The 12,363-nt window shown below is 45.4% G+C and overlaps 1 protein-coding gene across 9 annotated transcripts in view; it reads right to left on the bottom strand.

The window, feature by feature from the left end:
• TTC28 (tetratricopeptide repeat domain 28) overlaps positions 1-12,363 on the bottom strand; it is a 575,247-nt gene that overhangs the window by 68,776 nt on the left and 494,108 nt on the right. The window lies entirely within an intron of this gene.

Below are 12,363 nucleotides of genomic sequence, written 5' to 3'. Positions count from 1 at the left end.
GTACTTGGAGACTCAATGGAAGCTGCCAGAAGGGGAGGAGACAACTGTACTAATCTCCAAAGGGACAGCAAAAGTCTGGAAAGGCACTGAATGAGTAATTTTCTGTCTTTTTCTCATCCTCAAACAAAATCATTTGAAAAGGCAATTCTAGAGCCCCGGAAGGCATAGCACTCTTTGCTTTTGAGAAACCTTTTCTAAAGCCCACATCCAGTTCCACCATTTAACTAGCTATGAACCCCTGACAATTCCTTGAGTAACTCAGTTTCTCTGGGCTTCCTGCTATGTAAAATGGGACCACAATCACCACCTCGGAGGACATCACAAACAGTAAGTGAGTATGGGCACCTGTGTGTGGCACAAGGTAAGGGTCGTGAAGGCCATTTCTCTCTTCTTCCCTGAAAGAAGCAAGTTGAGAGGCTCTAATAGGCAGTCAGAGTTAAAATATGAGTGCTAAACAGAGTCCCCAGGAAGGCATTTTACATATCTTGGTTTGTTAATACTATTTAGTAGTGTAAGATGAAATCAAAGCTGTACACATATACTGAAAAACCCTACCTGCCATGAGAAACTGAAATGCCTTGTATTTTACAGAACCTGGATTCTCTTGCCTACTTGACTCATTTTCAAAGATAAGTTAGACAAATAGCTTTTTTCCTCTTTGTAACTTTCTCCCATCTCTAATTCTCTATCTTTCTAAACTTAGCCATTTCCATCATTCAAAAATACCATAACCCTCATTCACTACAAACTCTGGTGAGTTTTCTCTCCAGAACTTCAAACTCAACACTGAACTAAAGTAGGAGGAAGCAGATTTAAAAAAAAAAAGTAACACATTAGCTTACGCTTAATTGAAAGAAAGTTGGTACACACACACTCCCTCCCATCTTCCCCCTCCACCCCCATTTCACTCTGGTATTAATTCTGTTTGCTCAATCTGTGTCCTTTGGAAATTTTTTTCCTTTATGTAGCCAGATCAACTCTAGCATTGAAGGGAAACTTTCCTAGCTTCAGCAATAACATAACTTAACATAAGTGGGTAGCCCATACCTGGAGTGGGTAGCCTTTCCCTTCTCCAGGGGATCTTCCCAACCCAGGGATCAAACCCAGTTCTCCCACATTGCAGAGGGATTCTTTACCTGCTGAGCCACAAGGGAAGCCCATTAACGTAACTATGAATTGACAATGTTTGTATGGGGGAAAGAAAGGTAGGCCCATTTCATTTAGTCATTCAATGACTATTTTCTGAGAGTCAACCACGTTCCAGGTACTGTACTGATAGCAAACCACGCAGACCCAATCCTTACACTCGATGGACTTCTAGTCCAGTGAGACAGAGAGACACTACAAAATGAACTCCATACAATAAATAATACTGTGACTAGAACACCCAAAAATGAAGCATACAAGGTGTTGAGATAGAAGGAAACAGTGAAAACCCAACACTAAAACAACTGAGACCTAACAAATAGCTTTTTAGAAACCCCAAAGAGATGTCTTCATTCTCTGCAGGGATGTGGCACCCAAGTCTGGAGTGGCTGGTCAAAGGAAAGGAAATCAATGTTGTGTATCACTCCGTCTTTCCATTTAATCTTCTCAAGAGAGGCTGTCTCCAATCTTGAGGTGACAATCAATACGTGACACATGTACTGTCAGCCCCATCGGTCTAAACCAGTGGATGTATATATTAACTTACAGTCAGATCTGCAAGTTATCCCCACCCCACGGCTCTATCCTTTCATGGACGACATGTGTCCATCCAACTTCCAGTTTTAGGTGGAAGCACCCACTGTTGCTTGATCCACCTGCAAGGCTGGAGATGAGGACACAGAAAAAGCACTGAAGCCAGTATCAGCGGCAGGCTCATAGGAGGCCCTGGAGTGGAGGCAAGGAGGGGACGAGGGCAAGACAGCTACAGGGCTGACTTCAGAGATGGGAAGGGATGCCATCCCTCCTAAAAGCAAGATGCTTTTAGGAGGGATGCCAGAATGAAGTGTTGTTTCTTGATGTCTCTAATTAACAGGGGATGAGCAGCATGCACAGGAATATAGGGAAAGACAATTTACAATGATAACTTTGTCTCCATCGGACAGTGTGTTTTTGGAGGTGACAGATCCTTAAGTCATTCTGCTTCTCCTTATTAGTCTCTCCTTAATAGTCTGCTTATTAGCAGTGACTCCTCACTGTATTAGCATAAGTCCATCAAAAGACAGAAAGAACATCTCGTTACTTTTGAAGCCTTAGCGAGTTTAATGTGTTACTACACTCAGAGGAGTTTCATGTGCTGACCTAGGGGCCAAGTTTTGTAATGTGGATATAAGTTCAACGTCCGCACTAATTATCTGATCTAAGTCCACCTCTTTGAGTGTTGAAAATTGTTCTTTCATGGTACTTCATGGGGGCGGAAGTGGCAAGAAAAGACTAGAGCAATATGGGAAATAACTATGAAACATGTTCCCACCTGTGTCATGCTCTGCCGTATCAATGATGCCATACTGACCTCATGGTCAAGGGAAGGAGTCCTTCTAGCCCCCAGCAGTTCTCTCCCCCCTTTCCTCGTCCACTCATCAGTGAACACTCACTGAGGGCCTCTTAGGTACCAGGCACTGTTAGGAGCTGGGACTGTAGAGATAAGACACAATCACTAGAGCTGGTCACTGTCCAGCCATTCAGGGACAATACTCTTGGGACTGAGCCAGTCTGTCCTATTTAATTTTAGTTACCCAATGAATATACATCAGACTTCTATGTCCCACATGCCCAGACTTTTCTAACTCCTGGTTGGTAGGTAAAGAAGGGGGGAAAGCATGGGTGGTCAGCTCCCAGCAGGTATCCCCTACTTTGTCCTCTCTCCTTAATACCCCCTGCTCCACTCTGACTTCTATCCACCTATGTAAGCAAATCCTGCCTTCAATGTGTGCTTTAGACTTCCAGGAAAAGCAATGCCCCAGGGGTTAGGACTCCAGGAGTCTCCCATGCTGGCAGAAGAAGAAAGTAAATGCAAACCCAGGAGAATGTGCACGATGTGGAGGTGGTGGCGGGGGGTGGGGGGAACCTGACCCCTGTTGGAACAGAGGGTTGACTCCAGGCACTGGCGTGAGACAAGCCATATGGAACAATGGGGCCTGCTGACCCAATCATCCCAGGTGCCCCTCGGCCACCAGCATTCTGTGGGTTATGATGTGTATGGGAGCCGTCAGTGACAGTGCAGCTTTGGGGAAACTCCTCAGGCAGCAGGGGGCCAGGGGAACGGAAGCAGGAGAAGGAGGCAGGGGGCAGGGAGGCCAGGCTGGTCACGCGACGTATTCTTATACGAGCCGGCCCAGGGTGGGAAAATCAGATATACTGGTGAACCTGATTGGGTACCACCTGAGAAGAGGTTTGACTTTGGATGTGGGAAGCCTGAGGTCATTTCCACAGGACCTGCTTGTACACAAGGGGAAGCTCAAGCCTAGAAATCAAGTGAGACACTGGGCAAGCATGCACATCTGTGTCCCTGAGGAAGACGACCTTTCCAAAGGAAAGCCCAATAACCAGATGTGAGCATGGGGAAAACACCCGTAGTTTCAGAGCAAGAGGAAGATGAGAAGCAGTCAGGGGAGACGGATGAGGGCTTGCAGAGCTTGGCTCACACCAGGGTATGTGCTGCGTTGAGGGGGAGAGAGAGAAGCAGAAGGTGGTCCACGTCAGATACTGAAGGGAGCAGAAGCAGGAAGCCTGAACAAAGACCATCGTGTCTCCGCCCGTCTGCAGGGGGGCTGCAGGTGGGAGCCTGAGCTCCTGCTCAGCACGTGATCATGCAGCAGACTCCTGTCCTGTCCGTGTCCCACTGCATGCATGTCTTGCTTTAGCCAATGGGATGTGAGCAAGCGGTGAGCCTGATGGTTTTGCTTGGCCTCCTGTGATCCTGGCTTCTGCTCTGAGAAGAGTGCTGTCTAGTCACAGAAAAAATGAGACACAGAGACCTAAGCCCAACAGGCTGGCTAAAGCAGAGCCACCCCAGTGGACCCGCGGACCCAGAGCAAGGAGTGCATGTCTGTGGTGTCCGTCTCTGAAACTGTGAGTGCTCCATGCGTTACCAGCACGGTGTGAACTGTGGTCTGACACAGTACTGTGTGCCCCTCTGAGGCGGCACCTCTTCAGGGCCCCCTCACCACTGTGCTCAAACCGCACAAGTACAAACGAGATGAAAACAATACCCATTTTAGCCATTCCAAAGAGGAACTTAGTGGCTACACTGAGGTTATTTTCCCAAAGCAAGATAAGTCAAGAGTTATATATTAAATGTCTTAAATATTAATTGTTAGATAAAGCTGCACAGAATCAATCAGAAAGAAAAGACCAGGGAATTTCACTGGGGCAAAGGGCAGGATATACAAAGTCAAAGATATTGAGATCTGATTAGTTCAAAGAATTTTTACAAAATTGGTTATGGCAACAGCCAGCCAAGGCTGATGTGGGCCTGAGAGGGAAGCACTGACTGGACTGGTCAGTGGATTTGCCTCACCCCTTTCCTCCAGCCCTTGTTCTAATAGAAATGCCACTCCAAGCTTTGGGACCACGAACAAAGGATCTGGGATGAGACATAAAAGAAGTGTCCGGTGTCTAGCACTGCCCCGGGCAGGGCCCCAGGACACCTACCAGAATAGCCTGTGCCCTGTGGCCCCGGTACAGACATGTCGGCCCCTGGTCCGGGGAGTCCGGGCCTTTCACAGCTCCAGGCCCGAGGACCCCACATGGGCTCAATGACTGGCGCAAATGGCGTGCCTTGCATCGCTGCTGTCACCTTTTTGTCCTTAGGCTGATTCTACTATTCACCAGATTATCCCTCCTACGAATAATGGGAAAACCCACGTCCAGCAATTTCAAGAATTCTGCTTTTAAAAAAGTACATAAGAAATACAAGAGGAGATTCAATTTAGGCTATTTCAAAGGTCACACAAAAAGACCAACTACACTTATCCTTCTTGCTAAGCTGCTGACTTACACTAAGAAGCTTATCAGAGCCTTCTGTACTCATTTTGTATTCAGCCTTCTGAAAGGAATACAAATTCAGGAATCCGGGGCATAAGACCAGAATCTACAGCATGTTCCACTCATTCCTGCAGCTGTGTCTCTTCAAGTGCTCTAATCCCTAACGTGGCATCATGTTGTTTTTATTTTATTTTTTCTCCTCAGATGTAGCTGAGCCTGTGTGAGTCACCTCAGAGATAAATCCTGCCCTTTGGAAGGAGCCTTTTCACGAGAAGACAGGACATAAGAGATTCAGCTAGGCAAGCCCACCCTATCAGAAAGAGAGCTTGACTTCAGATCTTACAGGAAAGAGGCAAGCCTCTGAAGGCAGCAGCTGAGCACTGGGACGTAGGGACGACATTTCCTGCAGCACAGGACAGGGGTCCTCCTCTTGCAGTGACCACTCACCAGCTGAAGGCCTGGGCCCTTCCCTTCCTCCAGGCCCTGCGGGTAAGGGACTTCCTCCCCTAAGAATGACCTCTCCACCTCATGCTTCAGGGCCCAGCTCAAATGGCACCTCTGAGGAAACCTCCTGAACCACTGCCTTGACCCTGGGGGGCAAACTGAGGCATGGTCTTTTTCTGGTTTGGACCTTTACCATAGCATTTCACATATGGTGGATTAATAATTTACACATTTACTGCATGCTCCACACTGGCAGGTACTGTAAGGTCAAGAATTCCGGCTATTATTCCTGTATGCATTTCCAAGCTCAGGACCAGCTCTGGCACAAACTGGATTACATGCTCATAAAATATTTTCAAAATGGCACTGACCTAATTTAGAATGAAGTTGGAAACTCTTTAAGGGGTAAAATAAATGCCCCCAAATATTATATCCACTTTTACTTCATAGAATTCTGGGAAAAAATTTGGGATAAGAAAAAACATTTGATTTGCAAAATAAAACCTTACTAGTCTGGATTAATTGGGAAGTCAGCCTTGAGTAGCAATTTGCCAGAATTAGAAAATATCATGAAGATAGCTTTAAACTTTCAAAGTGAAAGTCGCTCAGTCGTGTCCGACTCTTTGCGACCCCATGAACCACAGCACGCCAGGCCTTCCTGTCCATCACCAACTCCCAGAGCCTACCCATACTCATGTCCATTGAGTCAGTGATGCCATCCAACCATCTCATCCTCTGTTGTCCCCTTCTCCTCCTGCCTTCAATCTTTTCCAACGTCAGGGTCTTTTTAAATGAGTCATCTCTTCGCATGAGGTGGCCAAAGTATTGGATTTTCAGCTTCAACATCAGTCCTTCCAATGTACACCCGGGACTGATCTCCTTTAGGATGGACTGGTTGGATCTCCTTGCAGTCCAAGGGACTCTCAAGAGTCTTCTCCAACACCACAGTTCAAAAGCATCAATTCTTCAGTGCTCAGCTTTCTTTATAGTCCAACTCTCACATCCATACATGACCACTGGAAAAATCATAGCCTTGACTAGATGGACTTTTGTTGGCAAAGTAATGTCTCTGCTTTTTAATATGCTGTCTAGGTTGGTCAGAACTTTCCTTCCAAGGGGTAAGTGTCTTTTTATTTATTGGCTGCAATCACCATCTGCAGTGATTTTGGAGCCCCCCAAGATAAAGTCAGGCACTGTTTCCACTGTTTCCCCATTTACTTGCCATGAAGTGATGGGGCTAGATGCCATGATCTTCATTTTCAGGTTGTTGAGCTTTAAGCCAACTTTTTCACTCTCCTCTTTCACTTTCATCAAGAGGCTATAGAGTCCATGGAATTCTCCTGGCCACAATTCTGGAGTGGGTAGCCTCTCCCTTCTCCAGGGCATCTTCCCAACTCAGGGATCAAACCCAGGTCTCCCACATTGCAGGTGGACTCTTTACCATGTGAGCCACAAGGGAAGCCCTAAACTTTCAAAGGCTCACTGTAATTTAAAATAAGCCAATGATGAAGCAATGACCAGTGCATGGTTACTTGCTTAAAAGGACAGATATAAGTAGTTAAATCAGTCTATCAAGTATCCGTTTTCATCAATTAAATATGTCCTAGTTGCCACCTTGCTTTTGCAATTCGCTTGTTTAAAAACCTCTGGGTTTTTTCCCCTTCTTTTAGCAGAGATGGGGGGTGGGAATCTCTTTGGACTGAATTAATCATAATCTTTGGTTCATTGTCGATCCATGAGCAGCCTGTTTTCACATATTTATTCAGTAATTTTTAATAAAGTCATAAGTACTCATAAACCCACCAGCCCAAACAGCTAGAGAGCAATTTACAGCTAATCATCTGCTACCTCCCATAGAGCCCATCCCCCTCCCCAGTCTGAGGCAAGTCCCAACCCCAAGCCCACGGCCATCACTTCCTGCCTGTCCATTCCACACAAGTTTTATTGCCTCTAGCTATATTCCGCTGGATCATAGAAAAAGCAAGAGAATTCCAGAAAAATATCTACTTTTGCTTCAATGACTACACTAAAGCCTTTGTGTGGATCACAACAAACTGTGGAAAATCCTTCAAGAGATGAGAATACCAGACCACCTCACCTGCCTCCTGAGAAATCTGTATGCAGGTCAAGAAGCAACAGTTAGAACCAGACATGGAACAATGGACTGGTTCCAAAAGGGAAAGGAGTAGGTCAAAGCTGTATATTGTCACCCTGCTTATTTAACTTACATGCAGAGTACATCATGTGAAATGCCAGGCTGGATGAAGCACAAGTTGGAATGAAGATTGCAGGGGAAAATATCAATAACCTCAGATATGCAGATAACACCACCCTTATAGCAGAAAGGAACTAAAGAGCCTCTTGATGAAACTGAAAGAGGAGAGTGACAAAACTCAACATTCAAAAAACGAAAATCATGGCATCTGGTCCCATCACTTCATGGCAAATAGATGAGGAATAATGGAAATAGTAACAGACTTTATTTTCTTGGGCTCCAAAATCACTGCAGATGGTGACTGAAGCCAAAAGATGCTTGCTCCTTGGAAGAAAAGCTATGACAAACCTAGACAGTGTATTAAAAAGCAGAGATATTACTTTGCCGACAAAGGTCCACCTAGTCAAAGCTATGGCTTTTTTCCCAGTAGTCACGTATGGATATGAGAGTTGGACCATAAAGAAGGCTGAGCACCAAAGAATTAATGCTTTTGAACTGTGGTGTTGGAGAAGACTCTTGAGAGTCCCTTGGACTGCAAGGAAATCTAACCAGTCTATCCTATAGGAAATCAGTCCTGAATATTCATTGGAAGGACTGATGCTAAAGCTGAAGGAAGCTCCAATACTTTGGCCACCTGATATGAAGAACTGACTCATTGGAAAAGACCCTGATGCTTGGAAAGATTGAAGGCATGAGGAGAAGGTGACAACAGAGGATGAGATGGTTGGATGGCATCACCAACTTAATGGACACGAGTTTGCACAAGTTCTGGGAGTTGGTGATGGATAGGGAAGCCTGGCATGCTGCAGTCCATGGGGTCACAAAGAGTCGGACATTACTGAGCGACTGAACTGATCGCTATACTCCTAGAAGCATATTTTGATTTCAGTTGTTTTAACTCTATCAATAAAGATGTCATGCTATAGGTAGTATTTTTGGGACCCACTTTTTCACATAATATTTCTCCAATTTATTTAACTTATTTAGGAAGAGGTTCACTATGACTCATCTCTTTTGTTTGCTGCCCAATATTCCATTTGGGCACTAACTGCAGAACTATTTACTCATCCACTCTCTCACTGATGGCCTGTATTTCCAGAATTTTGCTGTTGTTTGCAGTGTGACTCTGAAGATTCTCGCTCATATACAAGATCCTCTCTTGGACATTACACATATATTATATTATGTGCCTGGGTCAAAGGGTAGGCAACTACTTGGCTCAGAAGGTGACGACAAATATTTTCTGATGTGGTCATGCCAATCTACTTCCCCAAGCCACATATAAGATACCCTGCGGACCCACATCTCTTCCAGCACTTGGGATTGTCAGTCTTGTTAACATTTGTCCCTGGTTATCAGGCTAGAACCAGCTAGAGGCATCAGCATTTATGAACTGGTGCACTCTAAGTTAATCAGTGTTTTGAAATAAGAAAATACATTTGACTATAAAAATAACTTTCACTATAGAAAATTCAGAAATATAGAAAAGCACCAAAAGAAAAAAATAGTAGCAGCTACAGTATATCAAGATTTCATATTCATTTGCAGTAATGAAGGAATATTTACCCTATTACAAGGGCAGTCTACAACTGCAATTTATTTAAAGACCCTGGGGAAGACCAGACCAGATCTACCACTGAACATGGCCCTGCTAGTATTCTAACCTGTCAGCTTAGCACCCCCAAAGTGCCACTGCACTGTCCCAGGTGCCCAGGAAGCAGCAAGGCTCTAGCTAAATATCAGAATTAAAAGCTGAAGATGTGCTTTGAAATTCATAACATCTCCCTTATGGGAGGTTCATATTCTGTACAGTGGTTTCAATCTACACCTCTTTTGATCTGGGAGGAAGGGACTGGAAGTTCTTATTAAACACTTAATAAAAGCAGTTCTTTTATTTTAAATCCATTTTCAGAAACTCCTTTGTAGCAATGTACTTCCTTTCAGCAGCAAGATGCCATTAAGGAGAGCAAAAATGGTCTGCAGAATAACAAGGATATCATGGCCAGACTGTGGGTAATTGAATGAAGGTGTTCCCCTAGGCGCGGAGACTCAATTTCTAGGGGCACACTGTGTACTTTACATCCACTGGAAAAAGGGAATCAGTGAGCCAGTCCAGCATGAGCAGAGAGTCTGCTCACAGCACACCTTCTGGTGACTAAATTTCAAATTCACTGATGTCCCACTCTAGGCCAGGCACTGTGTTAGACAGTGAGAATTCAGAGAGAAGAACACCGCACCTGCTCTCCAGGCATCGCCATCTGCTTGGGAAGACACAACCCAGGTGACTGTGGAACAAGGAAGAATGAAATAACTGCTATTGTTAACGACCATGGAGAATAGCAGAGACCTGAGTTAGACTTACAAGGACTGGATGTTCCTGATGGAAACAGCACAAGTTTTAAACAGGGCTCTAAAGGGAGATTAGACTACCTACAGGAAAAGTAGAAGGACAAACTTTTTGGCCAATCCAATATTTTCAGAACAACTAAATCAATTTATATTCCTAGGGTATGAGACTGTCTACTGTACTCACACTTTAAATATATTTACTCATTTTATTGATGAGAAATAATTTATCTGTCACTTGAAATCTTTTCTTGAAACTGTGAGGCAAAAACTAGTCTCACAAAAACTCCATTTTAGTAAATTCAAACCATGCCAACAAAGCATTCAATTTTAATATCATAATTAAGAACCTGAGTTTGAGGTCACAAAAGATGAACAAATTTCTAATAAGACTAGTTCAAAGCAACAGGAGAGACCCTCACTTCTGGATGTTCAACCTGGGATCGAAGCTACTGAGGGCAGCCCCCCAGATTCATGCTGAGCATCAAGCCAGCCAACATCCTAGAGACCCCTGAGGATGCACCCTGAGGAGTGAGCTTTCTGTCCCAGGCAGAGGGGAAAAGGTTAATGTGGGGAACAGAAGCAAGTTACAGTGCTTTCCTCTCTCCCTGCCATTGACGAAGGGCTGAACTATAACCCCAAAGTCATCCTTCTAAATCAAAAGGCACCAGGAAACTCCAATGCCTCCAGTTTCTTATAAAAGAACTGCTCAGGCACAAGCATTTGGAGTTAAACTATGGTGTCCAACAAGGGGGTGCCGGGAAGTCAAAGGGTAACCCTCTCCTCCTCAGGATGAATTTCAACCTAGGTCCAAGAAAACTGAGATCAAGAGAAGGCTGTACATTCACACAGGCTGAGTCCTCTCAGCGGCTGGTGTGGACTGCGATGTCCTGGCTGCGGCAAGGGCGGCGCACACAGAAACCACCTCTGCACGCGTAGGGGTTCAGGCGGCAGGTGCCGCACACCCGGGTCCCTTCATGATCTCATCTCAGCTCAAGCTCCGCAGTGCGGCCCTACAAGCTTGAAAACCTCATGCTATGAATGTGCTCAAAGAATCTTGGCCTCATGGAGCTCGCTTCCACCAACCAAGGTCATAGAGTTATACAAATCAGAATGCCAGTTTGTTATGTACACTTTATATCTGCAAGTAGATGTCATGAGAAACCAAATGATAGTCAGAAAGTCTGACAAAAAACACCAGGGAGGCAGGACCACCTGAGGGGTCTCTCCACTGAGGGTCACTGCAGACCCTGTGCGTCCTGCCTGCGGTGGCCTTCATCTAGTTCATTTCTCGTCATCCTTCTGCACTCAGCTCAAACACACCTTCCCCAAGACCCCCCTGCAACTCCCAGTGTGGGTTTCCCCACTGCTTACACATTTTCACTACCCCCTGCAATTTTAAGTACTTACAGCAATTTTCATTAAAAGACCATATCTGCTCTATTTTTTTTTTCATTTCCCTCAGAGCAGGAGCTGTGCCTGCCACCTTGACCACTCTGCCTGATCTCCAGTGGATGCAGCACGTAGTAGGCACTCAAATAAGTGTGGAAGGGCGGGGAGGAGGAGCGCATAATGACTGCCTGTCCACTATGACGAGAACAGCCTTCCGACGGGACCTAGAGTCCTTTTGACAAGATTCTCTCTCCCTTTGCACAAGATTAGAAATTGGCACAGCTGAAGTCTGCCCTACTTATGGTCCCTTTTCTGTATTTTTACTGCTGACCAACCCTTCCCTTCTCACATTTCCTTTGGATATGCAATACCTTTGACCGGGTTACAGGTTAATCAGACTGGTCTAAGCACCTTTCTGTCTGCTGAAACAGCTCTGTGTACCCCTGGCCTAATCTATTTTACGGTCATTTATAGTTGAATCTGGGGAGTAGCCTTACATCCAATTTGAGGGGTTCCCACTCTGTGAAGCCCCTGTGGTCGCCAACCCATGTGCCAGCATCAAGGACAGGGATGCTCCAGGATGCAGGGCAGCCGGGGGAGAAACCGAGCGGCAGTGTGCGCGTGTGGCTGACGCCTGCTTGTGCTTCCCACACACAGAAGCTAGAGATGACATTTTTACATGCTTCGGCTATTGTCTCAAGTATGATATTAATTTTGATAATTAAAAACAGAACCAGTACTGGCCCGGGAGTGTGGCTGAGATCGAGATTGTTTTGATCCTAGCCCTGACACTAACTCACTGTCAGCAAGTCCCATTCCGTGGCGGCTTCCGTCAAATAATGAGCTGGCCTTGATGACCACCAGGGCCCCTTCTGGCCTTGACAGTTCTTTTTCCAATGGTTATTTTTTGTCTAAGAGCTCATCTCAGACCTGATAAATACCCAAAGATCAATCCAGCTGCTGGCAATGACTACCGTACACTCGGGAGTCTGAGT

This window comes from Cervus elaphus, chromosome 5, assembly GCF_910594005.1.
Source record: "Cervus elaphus chromosome 5, mCerEla1.1, whole genome shotgun sequence".
NCBI classification, from domain to species: Eukaryota; Metazoa; Chordata; class Mammalia; order Artiodactyla; family Cervidae; genus Cervus; species Cervus elaphus.
Note: the sequence above shows the minus strand (reverse complement) of the source record. Positions and strands in the feature narration are given on the sequence as shown.